Here is a 19,621-nt window from a genome sequence, read left to right as displayed (position 1 = left end):
ATTAACTCAATGATCACAAGAAGCCATATGCAATAAAAGATTACACCATTGAAAGATTGAAAGGATATAATACAATTTCTCTTCAATAAGAATGTACACATAACATAAAGGAGACTGATAAATAACATCTCCATCGTAGGATTACATTGCTCTTCCAATACATGGCTTCTCTATATACATATAAAGATACAACTTAACCAATTAAAAGGTTACAAAATATCATGATACAATGACCACATAGGTCTCCAATAACAATAATCTCCAAACATGAGATAAGCATGAGCCATGATCCACAAAAACACCTGCAAAACCAATCCTCACATGAAGGTATGAACAAGAACATCTGATGGGAAGTGGCACTACCACCTGACCATGTAATTCCCAAAATGGAATCACCCCACTATGCTAGGAGATAGCTGAGGACCCTCAAGCAAGCAAAAGCATGACATGATCGGCAAAACAAAATGACACCATGACATCACAAAGAGACTCCACAATAATACAGGTGACTCAACATCACAAATACACAAGTGAATTGACATCACAACACACTAGTGAACCTAAAGAGAGAGTGTCATCGCATAGCTTAAGATGGATACCATGGTACAACCTCCATAGGTCTCAACTCACTGTCCTGGTAACCTCTCCCGAGCCTCTGGTGCCAACTAAATCTCATGCGGAGCCTACCAGCCTTTCATGAAGACAAGGTGGTCAGTTTGCCATTCCAGGCCTCCTCGCTACATTATGAGCCTCAATAAAAAAACTCACCTATGCGCGAGATTCAATATCTTTATTAATGTTTTAGAACTACCCACCTATTCAATTAATTATATTATTACTTATTATCTTACTTTCAAAGGATCATCCTTCCTACCACTTTGGGCGCAACCCCCATTCGAAAGCCACTCTCTCAAAGAACACCAAACAAACATGGTCACTCCATGAGGACCCTATGGCGAAGCAAAAGTCATAACACCACTATCCAAATACAAGTGGTCAAAACAAGGACATACTGACTCTTGGTTAAGCATAAGGCAAAGACATTACATGGTTAAGGCAATGAAGTCATCATATATCACTTGGTCAAAGGTAGAAAATACGCCACCACAGGATGACTGAACCATAGACCAGAAATAACACAAAATAACTCTTGCAAGGAAGGCTAATTCACTAAAGCCACACTCAGACAATCTTTTAAGAAAATCAGCAACATAAGCACTTGCAAATTCATTGATTGAAACTTAAATAAAACACTCCTTTAGGACATCACATCTATTCAATTTCCTAAACCATATTCCATCAAGGATAAAACTCACATTAAATATTTCAGCGAACAAAACCTGAATTCCTAACATGCATTTAATTCATTTCCAGAATATATCCAACTTTACCAATTTGAATTCCTAATTCATGCCTTGATTTCCATAGATAAATTTATTAAACCACATAATAAAAATCACATGAAAAATCACCATTTTCATTTAACACTAAAACCACTTTAAAATATATTTCATTTTATAAAATTTATGTTCATAGCATAAACCGGTTTGTACCGGTAAGGGTACAAGGCCAAGCAGTGGCCAAGGCCAACCCATAGTAGTGTTGCTGCCGAGGCATGGACAGTACCTGCCGGTAGTACCGCTACCGTTGGTAATGGTCCTACCAACCGGTAGTGCCGCTACCAACCGGTAGCAGCCACTACCGACTGGTAGCACTGCTACCAACCGGTAGTGATACTACCGATTGATAGAACCACTACCATTGGTGGCAGTCACTACCGACCAGTAGCAGTGCTATCAACTAGTACTACTACCAGCCAGACAAGAAAGACAACCAACTGATAACACTCACACGAGTGTAACTGGGGTCAAGATAGGGTCCAACAACTATCTTCTCCACTCCCATCAGACATATAAGGCACGCTTAGACTTGTGAAACCAAGTGGAGTCGATACCCCGTACCTAGCTGGTACTTGTACCTACAATGTCCTGCACCAAGGAACCACATGTGCATATAGACAAATATATATACAGACATGACACACACACTGATGAAGGAGAATCATGACGTTCATTGTCTCACTAGAGTGAGTGAAGGAAAATCATCTCCTCGCATCCCACACACATGCAAACACACAACATATAAATAACACATTGCACATATAAGGTAAGAGTGTCAGTCCATAATAATGATCTATAAAATAACATTGATCATAAGCACTGAGATACTGCATAAAATCATATACCACAAATCCAGATAAAGCATGAAATAACATCGCATAAAATTTGAATCAATATACTAAAATGTTCCATTGAAGTCAATCAAAACAACATACAATAAGAGTCTGATCAAGGAGGGGTACTACATCCTCCCCCCCAAGCCTAGGCTTACTCCTGGAAGCCTAAAACAGATAAGAATAAAGCTCTCATCATTGTTGCATCTTCCCATGTTGTTGAGGTCTCATCACTTGGATCCCATAGGACCCTTACCTGCTCGATGGTACGACCCCTGAGGGTCAAATCTTGATGTTGAAGAATGCACACGGGCTCCATGGAAAGTTGCCCGTCCTCGACCTGCAAAGAATTCCAATCAAGAGCATGGGTCACATCAGGATGATAAGGTCGAAGAATAGTAACATGAAAGACATCATGGATGTAGGATAGACTTGGTGGTAAGGAAAGACATCCTATCCTCTCAAGGATCTCAAAAGGGCCTACAAAATGAGGCACCAACTTAGAACCCTTTCCATAATGAATTAGACTCTTCCACGGATGCACTCTCAAGAACACACGGTCACCAACTAAAAACTGATGATCCACTCTATGAGCATCGACATACTTCTTCTACCTATCCTGAGCAACAACCAAATGCCCATGAATTTGGTCAACCTGCTGCTCCATCTCACGAAGAAAATCCAGGCCTAAACACACCCTATCCTCCAACCGATCTCCACTAAAAGGAGTACGAAAAGGATGACCATATAATTCTTGGAAGGGAGACATGCCTATAGAGCTGTGATATCTATTGTTATATGAAAACTCCACAAGCCAAAGATATTCCTCCCAGCGCGATTGCTGATCCATAACATACATGCGAAGCATGTCCTCCAAAACTTGATTCACATGCTCAGTCTGACCATCGGTCTTTGGGTGATAAGTTGAACTGAAGTTCAACTAGGTTCCCAAAGCATGCTGAAGTGAGGTCCACAAGGCTAAAGTAAAGACAAGGTCTCTATTAGAAATGATCCACCTTGGAATCCCATGCAACCTCACCACATCTTCCAAGAAGACTTGTGCCACCACTGTTGTTGTATAAGAAGATCAAATAGGAACAAAATGAGCAAATTTGGTCAATCCATCAACAATGACCATGATGGCATCATGGTGACATGAAGAAATAGGCAACCCCACAATGAAATCCATGGAAATGATATCCCATTTCCAATCCGGTATCAAATTAGGCTATAAAAGCCCTACAGGGTGCTGATGCTCCACCTTCACTTGCTGACATTCCAAGCACTTCGATACAAAATCAGCAATGTCACATTTCATACCAGCCCAATGATATAACTATCTAAGATCTGCATGCATCTTCTTGACACTAGGGTATGCCGAATAAGGTGCATGATGGGCCTCAATCATGATCAAAACGTGAAGACCCTCCAAAGGAGGTACATAGATCCATCCAAGATGTCGAAGAAGACTATTTGACTTTAGAGTGTATCCAGAATATCTACCCTCCAATGGTCTTCAAGACTCCACCATGACTCTAACATCCTGATACCAAGTGTCCTGAGGAAGAATTCCAAAAATTCTCTTACTCAAGTCCACACCAAGGGACAATGCTGCAACCTCATACCGCCTACGGCTCAAAGCATCTGCCACTACATTCTCTTTCCCCTTGATATAACGAACCTCAAAATCATACTCATAGAGGAATTCCATCCATCTTCGCTATCGAGCATTCAAGTTTAGCTGCGTGAAAATATACTGCAAACTGTGGTGATCACTATGCGGCTCAAACCGATGCCCCAATAGGAAATGTCTCCATCTAACCAAAGCATGCACTACAACTGCCAACTCCAAGTCATGAACTGGATAGTTCAACTCATGATCCTTGAGTTTGTGAGACTCATAGGAAACCACACGTCTATCCTACATAAGCACCACACCTATACCTTCTAAACTCCAGATTGGCCGCCATGAGCATGGCTAAGGTTCTACTCCACTAGCCTGGCTTTTAACATGGCTACCTCTACTGAAGCAGGCTCAAAAACTCTCACTCCTCCACTGATGCGGTCATTATGACCTCTCAAGAAGTGCTGAACAAGCATAGCCTCATTATTGTTGATCCTGGCATACTATTTGAGCTCATAGAACCTATGCTCAAACTGATCTACTAACAACCCAAACTGGCACAGAGAATAGAACTCATCTATTCACGACTGCCTCCACTAGGGTGAGAGAAATCATGCCCTGAATCTCTCTAGAAAGATGTCCCAAGATGCGGTGTTAGTGTTCACACCGATCCTCTCCTCCTCTAATCTCCACCAAATAGATGTGAAATTCTCAAGATGAATGATCGTGCATCTTGCCTTGGTGTTGCTACCATATGGATACATGGAAAAATATTGATCCAAACTGATAAGCCAAGTCTTTGCCTTGAGACCGGTACCTTTACCGTCAAAGAAAGGAGGATTGGACCTCATCAAGTCCCTCATGTGTCCCATGTTAGCTGGGTTCTGGTCTACTGGGACCTCTCTCCCTCTAGGAGACCTCTCTCTCTCTTTGGAATCTGCTGATGGGACTCCTCTACTTGACCATGGATAGGATGATCCACCTCAAGTCTGGGGCCTAGTCTAGCTAGCACGTCCTGAAACATTTGTCGTAGCTCTTCCATTTCAGGAACCTGCTCTCTTGAATGTGGTCCCTCCTGATGAATCGACTGATCCCGATCCACACTCACATGAGTGGCTGGTGGTGAAGGACTATGGAGGTCACAACCTTGATCCCATCCTCCTCCTTTGCCTCTAGTGCGGCCACCAACATGGCCACCTCCCTTGGCTTTCCTAGCCATGACCTAACACTTCACAAGAGAGAAATGTTCAGATCAAGGCAAGGAAAGAAGCAAAGAAGTCACACCACAAGACCTACACAAAAGCTCAAGGTGAATGGGCTCACTACAAACCCAGAGTACCCAGTGTTGAAACATGAGCTCTGATACCAAATGTAATGCCTCGCCAGGAACCCCAAAGGAAAACCCATAACAAGGGTGAAACATTATTTTAAAAAAAAAGTATAAACATAATAAGTGCATTAATCACAACATGCACGATAACACAAGTGAAAGAATTACACCAGAATTCCTTAAGGGTTACCAACAAAGAATTAAACCAAAGATAAATTCCACAATTAAGGTTAAATCCAATATTTCATCATTAACTCAATGTTCACAAGAAGCCATATGCAATAACAGATTACACCATTGAAAGCTTGAAAGGATACAATACAGTTTCTCTTCAATAAGCATGTAAACATAACATAAAGGAGACTGATAAATAACATCCCCATCATAGGATTACATTTCTCTTCCAATACATGGCTTCTCAATATACATATAAAGATACAACTTAAACAATTACAAGGTTACAAAAGATCATGATACAATGACCACATAGGTATCCGATAACAATAATCTCCAAACATGAGATAAGCATGAGCCACGATCCATAGAAACACCTGCGAAGCCAAACCTCACATGAAAGTATGAACAAGAACATTCAATGAGAAGTGGCAATACCACCCAACCATGTAATTCCTAAAATGGAATCACCCCACCGTGCTAGGAGATAGCTGAGGACCCTCAAGCAAGAAAAAGCATGACATGGTTGACAAAACAACATGACACCATGACAACACAAAGAGACTCCAGAATAATTTAGGTGACTCAACATCACAAATACACAAGTGAATAGACATCACAACATACCACTAAACCTAAAGAGAGAGTGTCACCGCATAGCTTAAGATGGATACCGTGGTACATCCTCCATAGGTCCCAACTCACTGTCCTGGTAACCTCTCCCAAACCTTTGGTTCCAACTAAGTCTCATATGGACCCTACCAGCCTTTCACGAGGACAAGGTGGTCGGTTTTCTATTCTAGGCCTTCTCACTACATTATGAGCCTCAATACAAGCACTCATCTATGCATGAGGTACAATATCTTTATTAATATTTGAGAACTACCCACTTAATCAATTAATTAGATTATCACTTATTATCTTTCTTTCCAAGGGTCATCCTACCTACCACTTTGGGTGTAGCCCCCATTTAAAATCCACTCTCTCAAAGGACACCAAACAAAAATGGTCACTCCACACGAGGACCCTATGGCAAAGCAAATAGCCATAACACCACTATCCAAATACAAGTGGTCAAAACAAGGACATACTGACTCTTGGTTAACCATAAGGAAAAGACACTACATGGTTAAGGCAACAAAGTCATCATATATCACATGGTCAAAGGTACCAAATACACCACCAGAGGACAACTGAACCATAAACTAGAAATAACACAAAATAACTCATGCAAGGAAGGCTAATTCACTAAATCCACACTCGGACAATCTTTTAAGAAAACTAGCAACATAAGCACTTGCAAATTCTTTGATTGAAAATGAAATAAAGCACTCCTTTAGGACATCACATCTATTAAATTTCCAAATCCATATTCCATCAAGGATAAAATTCACATTAAATATTCCAGCAAATAAAACATGAATTTCTAATAGGCATTTAATTCATTTCCAGCATATATCCAACTTTACCAATTTGAATTCCTAATTCATGCCTTGATTTCCATAGATAAATTTATTAAACCACATAATAAAAATCATATGAAAAATCACCATTTTCATTTAACACTAAAACCACTTTAAAATATATTTCATTTTATAAAATATAAGTTCATAGCATAAACTGGTTTGTACTAGTAAGGGTACAAGGTCAAGCAGTGGCCAAGGCCAACCCACAGTATTGCTACTGCCAAGACACATACACTACTTGCCGATAGTACCGCTACCGCTTGTAACGAGCCTACCGACCGGTAGTGCCACTACCAACTGGTAGTGTTGGCATTATGTGAACCAGACATAATGATATGGTATGTTTTCTTTGATGTCAATATGTGATATGAAGTGAACCGGTATGAGAAGAGAGAACCAACATATGTGTGAACGGTTATATATACCAAAGTGAAGCGGTATATTTGTTCAAGGTGAACTGGCACATCAAGGTGAACTAGCATGTAGTTATGGGAACTGGCACATGGAAGCATTGTATGACTACCAGTTGGTAGGTAGTTTCCACTTTAGGATTTCCAATTGGAGTACCTCAAGTCTGTGTGACTCAATCGGTGATCTTTGTGTGATGAGTTAGCAGTGCAATAAAGAGCAACTCATGTTGCCACATCAGCCTTGTGCGCATGAAGGATATTGTATGAAGGAGATTATCCCTATCTACCTTGGGAATGTGCGAAGTTTGTTAAATGGTGATAACGCATGATGGGTTATCAGCTGCCATGAAATTGGTGGATAATGGAAGATGGAGAATGTCTTGAGATCGATTCAAGATTGTTGCATTTAATGCAGTATGATTCAACAGTTAGGATTGAACCATTTGAATTGCTTAACCTAATAGGTTTAGGGTTTAGGGTTTATGCTACCGACCTGTCTGTTTCCTATAAGGTCGATGTTGTGTTTCTTTCTAAAGTTGTTGGTAAAAGTTGTGTGTGAGTATCCAAGAGAAGGGATACGTGATTCTTGCCAGACCAGAGGAGAGAAGTGATACTTGTAGAGTGTAAGTGTAGAAGGTGAAGAGGAGCTTAAGAGGATCTGCATTAGCATTGAGTGCTGCTACCAGATCATTGTAATTCCTGTTGATCTTTAACCACTTCAACAGTTGTGAAATCCCTTAACAGGGTAGCCTTAACTAGCTTGATACAAATCCTTTAACAGGGTAACTCGAAGTTATTAAGTTCTGAGAAGCTATAGAGCTTTGGAGATCCTTTAGCTATTGAGTTCTTGAAATCCTCTAACAAGGTAACCCTAACCAGGTTTAACCCTTAACCGGGTATTGTAGCCATCTCTTAACCGAGTGATCCCTAACAGGATCGGTTCCTAGCAGAACCTATTGTAATGTCTTTAACAGGACAAGGCTCCTAACAGAGCAGACTTCCAAATAGTTCAAAAACAAGCTTGTGGGTATTCATCCACATTGTGGTTCTTCCCAATTGGGTTTCCACATGAAAAATATGTGTGTTATGTGTGATGCTTCTATCTTGTGATGCTTTGTCATTATCTATCTAACATGTGATGGTTCTATGTTTTATGCTTGTCGATAAAACATGTTGAACTAGCTGTTATTATATTTTGATGATAGATTACCCGTTCATGCATAAGGGTGAAATGGTAGTGTTATTTTGAGTTGAGTGGAAAGCTAAGTGATCAACCAGTTAATTCTTGTCTCAGTCAATCTTGACTTTACCGGTTGTAGTTTGTATCAAACCGGTATCATTGTTTACCAATCATTTGAAGTGTCTATTGTCGAACCAGTTTTGGACTATGTTTTTGCCTGTACTGATTCACCCCCCCTCTTAGTACCAGTTTGGTACTATTCATTCATCATTGAGTTATCAATTGGTATCAAAGCGTCCTCCAAGTCCTCTGTGTTGTAAGCTTAACCGCTTGAGGGAAAGATCCTATTGTAATGATGAAGAGGCAAGGTCCAAAGTTTAACAAAAAAAATTTCAGTATATGGAAAGATAGAATGAAGATATACATCAGAAGCATGGGTGCTCAACACAGAAGCTATGTTGAGAATCTCTATGTTTCCCCTATCGTTACTCTCACCGATGACCAAAAGAGAGAGATACAAGAAAATGGGCAAGTCATGGAAGCCCTTATTAGTAGTCTATCTGACATTAAGTTTATTGATGTTCAGGACAAGGTAAATCCCAAAGAGGTATGGGATGCTCTTGAAAATATCTATGGCGGTGATGAACATGTAAAACAGGCTAAGGAAGAAAGCCTGAGAGGGAAGTTTGAAGATATGCAGATGGTTGAAGGTGAGACCATTCAACAGTATGGAATAAGAATCAAAACCATTGTTGGAGATATCAAGAGTGCAGGTCGTAAAATAGAAGATTACACTGTGGTAAGCAAAATCCTGAGATCCTTATTGTCGGTCTATGCAATAAGGGTTTCCACTATTCAGGAGCTGAGATCAATAGACAAGACTAAGGTATCCTTGGACTCCATCATAGCAAAGTTGACGGCCTATGAGCTAAATAGTTTTGATGGCAGTATTCAAAAGACTGAATCGGCTTTTAAAGCTTCTGCTATTCCATCCAGAAAAGGAAAAGAAGCTAGCACCAGTGGTGAACCAAGATAGAGCACAGAAATGGATGATGAGGAGATTTTGATGGCATTTGAAGCTCTCCTTGCCAAGAAGCTTCCTAAAGGAACTGGTAAATACAAAGGTAAGCTACCTTTGAAATTCTTTTCTTGTAACTTGGTAGGACATATTGCTATAAACTGTCCTAATGGTGATAACAAGGACAAACCGGAAAGGTTCAGGAAATTCAAAGGAGGAAACCGGAGAAACTGTTTTGTGGTAGTTGATGAAGGTGTCACAGATGAAGAATCAGAGGATGAAGAAAATGAAGATATTGTATTTGTTGCTGTCAAGGAAGATGTGTTAGACAAGAAGGCTCTTGTCTCCCAATTTGATAATTCCAATGAGTGGATCATTGACAATGGCTGTTCTCACCATATGACTGGTGACTAGAGCAAGTTCCTATCCTTGGAGGAGTATGATGGTGGTGTGGTTCGTTTTGCCAATGATGCACCATGCATGGTCAAAGGCAGAGGATCCATCTCTTTGAATGGAAAAAGTAGTGCTGACAATGTGTATTGGGTTGATGGTCTCAAGCACAACCTTTTGAGTGTTGCCTAGCTGAATGATAGTGGTCTCACTCTAGAATTCAAGAATGGAGTGTGAAAAATCAAAGGAAGGAATGATGAATTGGTGGCCACTGGCATGCAGACCAAAGGTAACCTATTTCAGTTGAATGCGAATATAAGTACATGTCTTATGGCTAGATTTGATGATAGCTGGATATGGCATAGGAGACTCTACCATGTAAACTTTGATAACATTGTGAAGGCTAGTAAGATCAAGGTAGTTAGAGGGTTGTCGGTGCTAAGCAAACTGGATAATACCTTGTGTAGAGAGTGTCAATTGGGGAAAATGTCTTCCTCAACCTTTAAAGGTAAATCTTTCACTGCTGACAACTTGCTTGATCTTGTGCATACTGATTTGTGTGGTCCTATGAAAACTAGAAGTGTGTAGGGTGATAGGTACTTCATGATTCTCACTAATGACTGCTCAAGAATGATGTGGGTCACATTCTTGAAAGACAAGTCTGAAGCCTTTGTGAAGTTAAAAGCTTTCAGAGCATTAGTGGAGAAGGAAAGTGGTAAAAGGATCAAGTGCCTCAGAACTGATCAAGGAGGGGAATTCACTTTTGGTGAATTCAATAAGTATTGTGAAGAATTTGGCATCAAGAGGCAAATGTCTGCCCCCCGGACTCCACAGCAGAATGGCCTAGCAGAGAGGAATAACCGGATAGTGGTTGAAGTAGGTAGAACCATGTTGATTCAAGGAAAGGTAGCTCACATCTTTTGGAGAGAAGCGGTAAGCACTGCAGTCTACACAATGAATCGGGTACTCATCAAGAAAGGTAAGGATAAAACTCCTAATGAGTATTGGACCGGTAAGACACCTATGGTTAGCTACTTTAGGGTATTTGGTAGCAAATGTTACATCAAGAGGAGTGAACATCAGGGCAAGTTTGAAGCTAAATGTGATGAGGGAATATTCCTAGGATATTCCACCAAGAGTAAAGCTCTCAAGTGTTTCAACAATAGAACTCAGAGAATTATGGAAAGCATCAATGTGAGAGTTGATGAAACCTCTGAGAAACTGGAAGAAACCGGAAGTGAGCAAGCTATAAATGAACTGGTTGCAACCTTCTGGGAACCGGTTGTCTGTCAACCAAGTACCAGTAATAGTGTTCCTGAATGGGTGAATGCTGATACTGATGAAAATGAGATGAAGAGGAAAAGCAAGAAGAACCAGTCAAAACTATTCCTCGATATGTCAAGCTGAATCATGATCCTAAGTAGATAATAGGAGATAAGGATGCAGGAATCCTTACAAGAAGAAAGATCAGAGAGAACTCATGTATGATCTCTAAATTTGAGCCTAAATCATTCAAAGAGGCACATAAAGATGAAGACTGGATCAAGGCAATGGAAGAGGAACTTGACCAGATAGAGAAAAATGGTACATGGTCCTTGGTACCCAGACCGGAGCATAAAAATGTCATTGGTACCAAATGGGTCTTCATAAACAAGCTGAATGAGGATGGCATAGTAATTAGAAACAAGGCCAGATTGGTGTGCAAAGGATATGCTCAAGAAGAAGGAGAAGACTATGGAGAAACCTTTTCTCCTATAGCCAGATTGGAAGGAGTTCGTATGCTTCTTGCATATGCAACTTTTAAAGGATTCAAGTTATATCAAATGGATGTAAAATCTGCATTCCTAAATGGTGTACTTGAAGAGGAGGTGTATATAGAGCAACCAGATGGGTTTTCCCTATCTGAAGATAGTGATATGGTGTGCAGGCTACATAAAGCCTTATATGGTCTAAAGCAAGCACCTAGAGCATGGTATGAACGTCTACACTCCCATCTTGTGAAGATTGGATTTGAGAGAACAAGTGAAGATAGAAATATCTACTTGAAGTCTGAAGGAGATCTGATCCTGATATGTGAGGTTTTTGTTGATGGCATTATCTTTGGTGGAGATGATAAGATGAGTCATGAGTTTGCTGATGAGATGAAGAAAGAGTTTGAGATGTCACTCATAGGGGAGATTAAGTTCTTCATTGGACTGTAGATCCAGTAGATGAAAGATGGAATCTTTATCACTTAGTCCAAATATGTCAAAGAGGTGTTGAAGACCTTTGGCATGGAAGATAGCAAACCGGTTGGGACACCGATGGTGACCGGTTGCAAATTATCAAAAGAGGATGATTCCGCATTGGTTGATGAGAAGGAATATCGATCAATGATTGGTAAGTTGCATTATGTAGTGCATAGCAGACCAGATATTGCACATGCAGTTGGCACTACTGCAAGGTTCCAGAAAAGTCCAAAAGAGTCCCACTTGGTTGCAGTGAAGCGGATTCTTAGGTATCTGAAGGGAATAGTTGACTATGGATTGTGGTACCCATACAACAATGATTTCATTCTGAAAGTATTCATAGATGTTGATTGGGTAGGTAATGTGGATGACCGGAAAAGCACAACTAGGTGTGCATTCTTTCTTAGTGGTAGACTGGTCTCATGGATGAGTAAGAAGCAGAGTTGTATCTCTCAGTCTACAGCGGAAGCGGAGTATGTTGTAGCTTTCATGAACTGCACTCAGACAATCTGGATGAAGCATATTTTAAATGGCTTCAAAATTCCTATATCTGAACTGGTAAGTATATTCTATGATAACATAAGTGCTATCAATATTTCAAAGAATCTAGTTTTGCATTCTAGAACCAAGCATTTTGAGCTTAAGTATCATTTCTTGAGAGAAAAGGTTTAGAATAAAGAGATTGCACTGGAACATGTTTCCAGTAAGGAGCAGTTAGTAGACATATTCACCAAGCCTCTCCCAAAGGCTACATTTGTGCATTTAAGAGGTGAATTGGGGGTACTGCCCCTTCAGGAGGTGAACTAAAAGTATTTGTTCCACATCAGTCAGGTATTGCATAGTCAAATTTTTATTGATTGATGTGTTGAAGGTTGCTACTCCTTAGGGGGAGCAACATAATGGAATAGGGATGCTTGTGCCTCCACTTTGGCATTGTTGTCAAAGGGGGAGAAGAAGTGAAATGGAGAAGATTTCTCCGAAGGGGGAGATTGTTGGCATTATGTGAATCGGACATAATGATATGGTATGTTGTCATTGATGTCAATATGTGATATGAAGTGAACCGGTATGAGAAGAGAGAACTAGCATATGTGTGAATCGGTATATATGCCAAAGTGAAGTGGTATATTTGTTCAAGGTGAACCGACATGTAGTTATGGGAACTAACACATGGAAGCATTGTATGACTACCGATTGGTAGGTAGTTTCCACTTCAGGATTTTTAGTTGGAGTACCTTCACCCTTGTGCGCATGAAGGATATTGTATGAAGGAGATTATCCCTATCTACCTTGGGAATGTGCGAAGTTTGTTAAACGGTGATAACGCATGATGGGTTATCAGCCGCCATGAAATCAGTGGATAATGGATGATGGAGAATGTCTTGAGATCCATTCAAGATTGTTGCATTTAATGTGGTATGATTCAATGGTCAAGATTGAACCGTTTGAATTGCTTAACCTAACAGGTTTAGGGTTTAGGGTTTATGCTACCGACCTGTCTATTTCCTATAAGGTCGATGTTATGTTTCTTTCTAAAGTTGCTGGCAAAAGTTGTGTGTGAGTATCCAAGAGAAGGGATATGTGATTCTTGTTAGACTAGAGGAGAGAAGTGATACCTACAGAGTGTAAGTGCAGAAGGTGAAGAGGAGCTTAAGAGGATTTGCATTAGCATTGAGTGTTGTTACCAGATCATTGTAATTCTTGTTGATCTTTAACCACTTCAACAGTTGTGAAATCCCTTAACAGGGTAGCCTTAACCGGCTTGATACAAATCCTTTAACAGGGTAACTCGAAGTTATTGAGTTCTGAGAAGCTATAGAGCTCTGGAGATCCTTTAGCTATTGAGTTTTTGAAATCCTATAACAAGGTAACCCTAACCAGGTTTAACCCTTAATCGGGTATTGTAGCCATTCCTTAACTGGGTGATCCCTAACAGGATCGGTTCCTAGCAGAACCTATTGTAATGTCTTTAACAGGACAAGGCTCCTAACAGAGCGGACTTCCAAAGAGTTCAAAAACAAGCTTGTGGGTATTCATCCCCACCATGGTTTTTCCCAATTCGGTTTCCACATGAAAAATATGTGTGTTATGTGTGATGCTTCTATCTTGTGATGCTTTGTCATTATATGTCTAGCATGTGATGGTTCTGTGTTTTATGCCTGTCAATAAAACATGTTGAACTAGCTGTTATTATATTTTGATGATAGATTACTTGTTCATGCATAAGGGTGAAATGGTAGTGTTGTTTTGAGTTGAGTGGAAAGCTAAGTGATCAACCGGTTAATGCTTGTCTCAGTCACTCTTGACTTTATCGGTTGCAGTTTGTATCAAACTGGTATTACTGTTTACCAGTCATTTGAAGTGTCTGTTGTTGAACTAGTTTTGGACTGTGTTTTTGCCTGTACTGATTCACCCCCCCCCTCTCAGTACCGGTTTGGTACTATTCATTCATCATTGAATTATCAGGTAGCAACCGCTACCAACTGATAGCACTGCTACCAACCGGTAGTGGTACTACCGATCGGTAGAGCCGCTCCTGACTGGTAGCACTGCTACCAACTGATAGTAGCACTGTCGACCAGTAGTACTACTACCTACGGGTAGCAGACACTACTGACCCGCATGGTGGAACTAGCCCACCATGGGGTAAGGTAAAGTCCAAATAAATAAAAATTCATACTTCTAAGGCATCTAAAAATTTAAAAAAGTACTTAATCGTTTAAACCTAAAAATGATTCATTTCCAGATCATTTCACGGGCACACACACACATAGTGCCAAGGTCCAAATTTATCAATAAGGAAAATGGTGAAATAAAATCCTACAAGAACCCCAAATATTGGGCAACTAGATACTATAAGCACACAACAAGCTAAATCTAGTTCATTCTATTCCAAATAGAAGAGGTAATTCCTGAAGTTGATTTCCATGAACAAATAGCAAACAACAAATAGAGAAATGGTCCAGTTCTTTCCTAAATGCAAATATATGATATAAATTTTACAAACCAACAATAACAAACACTCTTCCTTTCATTCCAATCATTCCACAAGAATTTACAAGGAGATTTGAATAATTTCAACACACAAGAAGCAAACTAAAAATTTCAAAGTTAAATTTTAAAACAAGAAAAGATCATCCAACCTTGAAGAAAACTAGCAAGCAAAATGATGGAGAATCCCAATCCTTGCAACCCAAAATGAATTCCAGCTCCTCCTTCAGAATGTTTTCCCAAATTTCTCCTCCTAATTTTCTGCTCTCTCATTCCCGTGAATTTCCAGAATTATATGGGAAAATAATTTCAACCTAAACTTTCTAGGTTAAAGGTTTTCCATCCAATCAGATTAAAATATTTTAAAACTAAAAAGCAATCAGATTTACTCCTTTTCCAAAAATAATTCTTTTCCAACAATTAAAAAGCAAAAGTCAAATGGAAAGGTAAAAAGAAAAGCTTTTATTAATGTTTATGTTATTTTATTTTCTATTTTCCAAAATACTTTCCTCAACATAATCATTTAACATTTAAATGGTTGGACAATTTATTTACTTCCTTCCACAAAATATATTAATGTAACTTTACACAATGAAATAAGTCATTTAACTATTTAATCTAGCAAATCATTAATTTAATTAAATCAATAATCTCAGAGCATCATAATTAACTAATTACACCAACATAATATTGTTGAAATGTGGTGACTGATCAGCTAAGTACTATACACTCAGCACATATCCTCACCGGGGTTTGGGGCCGGGCTGGGCCCCGGGCAGGGGTTCAGGGGCGGCAGCCCCCGAGAAATTTTTTTTGCCATTTTTTGTTGATGAAAACCGACATTGTAATAAAACCCTAAAAAGGCCGACTTTGTTTGTTGCCCTAAAAACACATGTTATAAGTGGCTGGGATGCTTAAGGCATTGTAAGGTTGATGTACTATTTTTGCTGGATAATAAGAAAGATTGGACAGCTGTGTATGGTGGACGTAACCCATTCTGGGTGAACCACGTTAAATCTCTATGTTATCTATGTCCTATTTTATTTCTTTATCTTTTGTATTTAAATCTACATATAATTGTTAGTTTATATTTGCTTCAGATTTGCTTGAAACCCTAACAATTGGTATCAGAGCGAGGTTTTCTGTAAATTGGCAGGACTTTCAGATTTGAGTGGGAGCAATGGAGGATTCCAAATTCAAGGTCGAAAAGTTTAACGGCCAGAATTATCAGTTATGGAAAACGCAGATGGAAGATTACCTGTATCAAAAGGATTTGTGGGGGCCATTAGAAGGAAAGGCAAAGAAACTGACCACAATATCAGATGAAGAGTGGGACATTTTAGATAGAAAGGCACTGGGATCCATTCGATTATGCCTTGCGTCATCTATAGCATTCAATATAATAGAAGCAAAAATGACTGTATATTTGATGGCAACATTGGCTAAGTTGTATGAGAAACCCTCGGCTTCGAATAAGGTATTTCTTATGAAGCGTTTGTTTAATTTGAAAATGAGTGAGGGAGGATCTGTAGCGGAGCACTTAAATGAATTTAATACAATTACCAGTCAATTGTCTTCGGTAAAAATTACCTTTGCAGAAGAGGTTAGGACTCTCTTGATTTTATGTTCTTTGCCAGAAAGATTTATAGCTTGGTTATGACTGTAAGTAACTCTGTCTCTGGTAAAAATACTTTGGTATTTGATGATATTGTTGGTGTTATTCTAAGCGAGGAAATGAGAAGGAAAAGCATAGGTGAGACTTCAACATCATCAGGTAGTGTTTTGAATGTGGAGAACAAAGGAAGATCAAAGGAAAGAGGAAAAGGCCCTGAGAATGAGAAGTCACGAGGGAAGTCAAAGAAAGGACGCTCTCAATCTAGAGGAAAGAAAGATTGCTAGTACTGTGGAAAGCCTAGTCATCTAAAGAAAGACTGTTGGTCTCGAAAAAACAAAGAAGGAGACAAAAATGAAAATGATAGTAAGGAAGCTAATATTGCAAGTAATACTTTACAAGATGCTTTAATCTTATGTTTGGATAATGTTAATGACTCTTGCGTAATAGATTCTGGGGCTTCATTTCATGCTACACCCCATAGAAAATATTTTCTAGATTATGTTCAAGGTGATTTTGGATAGGTATTTTTGGGTGATGATGAGCCCTATCAAATTGTTGGAAAAAGAAAGATAAAGGTCAAGTTGCAGAATGGTAATGACTGGTTTCTGCAGGAGGTAAGACATGTTCCTAATTTAAGAAGAAATTTAATTTCTGCAGGGCAACTAGGTAGTGAAGGTTGCATAGTTACCTTCTCAGATAGTATGTGGAAGGTCACTAAAGGATCATTAGTAGTAGCTAAAGGTGAGAAGGTAGGCACATTATATTTTTGTACTGGTAACACTTACTCTACCTTAGCTGCTATAGATAAAGTTACTGCAGGGACAACAACAATAAATGTTGCAAGAATAGATTCAATAATGTGGCACCATAGGCTTGGGCACATGAGTGAGAAAGGGATGAAAATCCTTCACTCCAAAAATTGATTGCCAGGACTAAAGAAGATTGATTTAGAGTTCTTTGAAAACTATGTTTATGGTAAACAGAAAAGAGTCAGATTTCTCAAGGTTGGGAAAGAGAAGAAGAGTGAGAAGTTAGAGCTTGTACATTCAGATGTATGGGGACCAGCTCAGGTATCATCTCTTGGTGGCTCTTGTTATTATGTTATTTTTATTGATGACTCAACAAGAAAAACATGGGTATATTTCCTAAAACAAAAATCAGATGTTTTTGAAACTTTTAAGAAATGGAAAGATTTGGTTGAGAATGAGACAGGAAAAAAGTTGAAGTGTCTCAGATCGGATGATGGAGGTGAGTATTGCAGCAAATCATTTGAAGATTACTGTTCCTTAAATGGGATTTGAAAGTAGAAGACAGTTCCAGGAACTCCACAGGAAAATGGTGTGTCAGAGAGAATGAATAGGACTATTATGGAACGTGCGAGGAGCATGAGATTGCATCCTGGATTGCCCTTACATTTTTGGGCAGATGTTGTACATACTGCTGTCTATTTGATAAATAGAGGACCTTCAACCCCTTTGGATGGTGGTATTCCAGAGGAGGCATGGACTGGTAAAAAGGTAAATTATTCTTTTCCAAAAACTTTTGGTTGCGAAGCTTTTGTCCATGTTGATAAAGAAAACAGAACCAAGCTTGATGCTAAATCTCAGAAATGTACCTTCATTGGATATGGGATAGATGAATATGGCTATCAGTTATGGGATTTTGAAAATAAGAAAATAATTAGAAGTAGAGATGTTATATTCAATGAGAAGGTAATGTATAAAGAACAGATGCAGGAAAAGAAGCATGAACAGGACAAACAAGAATATGTGGTGTTGGATGAGATTCCTGAAAATGAAATGCCATAGGTACTTGATGCTCAACAACAACAGATTGTCCCACAAACTCCTGCAAGTGTTAGACATTCTACGAGGACAAGTAGACCCCCTGAAAGATTTTCTCCTTCTTTGTATTCTATTTTATTAACGGATTCTGGTGAACCATAAGAATATGAAGAAGCAATGCAGGTAGATGCCAAACAACAGTGGAAACTAGGCATGAAAGAGGAGATGGACTCCTTGATGAAAAATAAGACTTGGGACTTAGTCCCTTTACCTGCAGAAAAAAGAGCCTTGCCTAACAAATGGGTTTATCGACTGAAGGAGGAGGAAGGAGGTAAGAAAAGATATAAGGCCAGACTTGTGGTAAAAGGTTTTGCATAGAAAAAGGGTACAGATTATGATGAAATATTTTCTCCAGTTGTAAAAATGACTTCAATTAGAATTGTACTTAGTCTTGTGGCTGCAGATGATTTACATCTTTAACAATTAGATGTCAAAATAGCTTTTCTCCATGGAGATTTGGAGGAGGAAATTTACATGTTGCAACCATAGGGATATGAGGTCAAAGGTAAGGAGAACTTGGTGTGCAGGTTGAAGAAAAGTCTGTATGGCCTAAAGCAAGCACCCCGACAATGGTATTTAAAATTTGATAGTTTCAAGGTTGAACACGGTTATCATAGATGTCATTCTAATCATTGTGTATATTTTAAGAGATTTGATAATGGCAGTTATATTATCCTATTGCTTTATGTTGATAACATGCTTGTTGCTGGGTCTAACATGCAACATATAAATGATCTTAAATAGAAATTAGCCAGGTCATTTGCTATGAAGGATTTGGGTGCAGCTAAGCAAATTCTCGATATGAGGATTACACGGGACAGGAAAAATAGAACCTTGAATTTGTCTCAAAGTGAGTATATAAAGAAGGTGTTGAAAAGATTTAACATGCAGGATGCAAAAGCAGTTAGTACACCTTTTGCTAGTCATTTCAAATTGACTAAGGAGATGTGCCCAAAGGCACATGAAGAGGTTAATAAAATGTCTAACATCCTGTATTCATCAGTTGTTGGCAGTTTGATGTATGCAATGGTATGCATAAGGCCAGATATTTCACATGCAGTGGGAGTTGTGAGCAGGTTTATGAGTAATCCGGGTATGGAACATTGGAATGCTGTGAA

The sequence above is a fragment of the Cryptomeria japonica genome, chromosome 1 (assembly GCF_030272615.1).
Source record: "Cryptomeria japonica chromosome 1, Sugi_1.0, whole genome shotgun sequence".
NCBI lineage: Eukaryota > Viridiplantae > Streptophyta > Pinopsida > Cupressales > Cupressaceae > Cryptomeria > Cryptomeria japonica.
Note: the sequence above shows the minus strand (reverse complement) of the source record.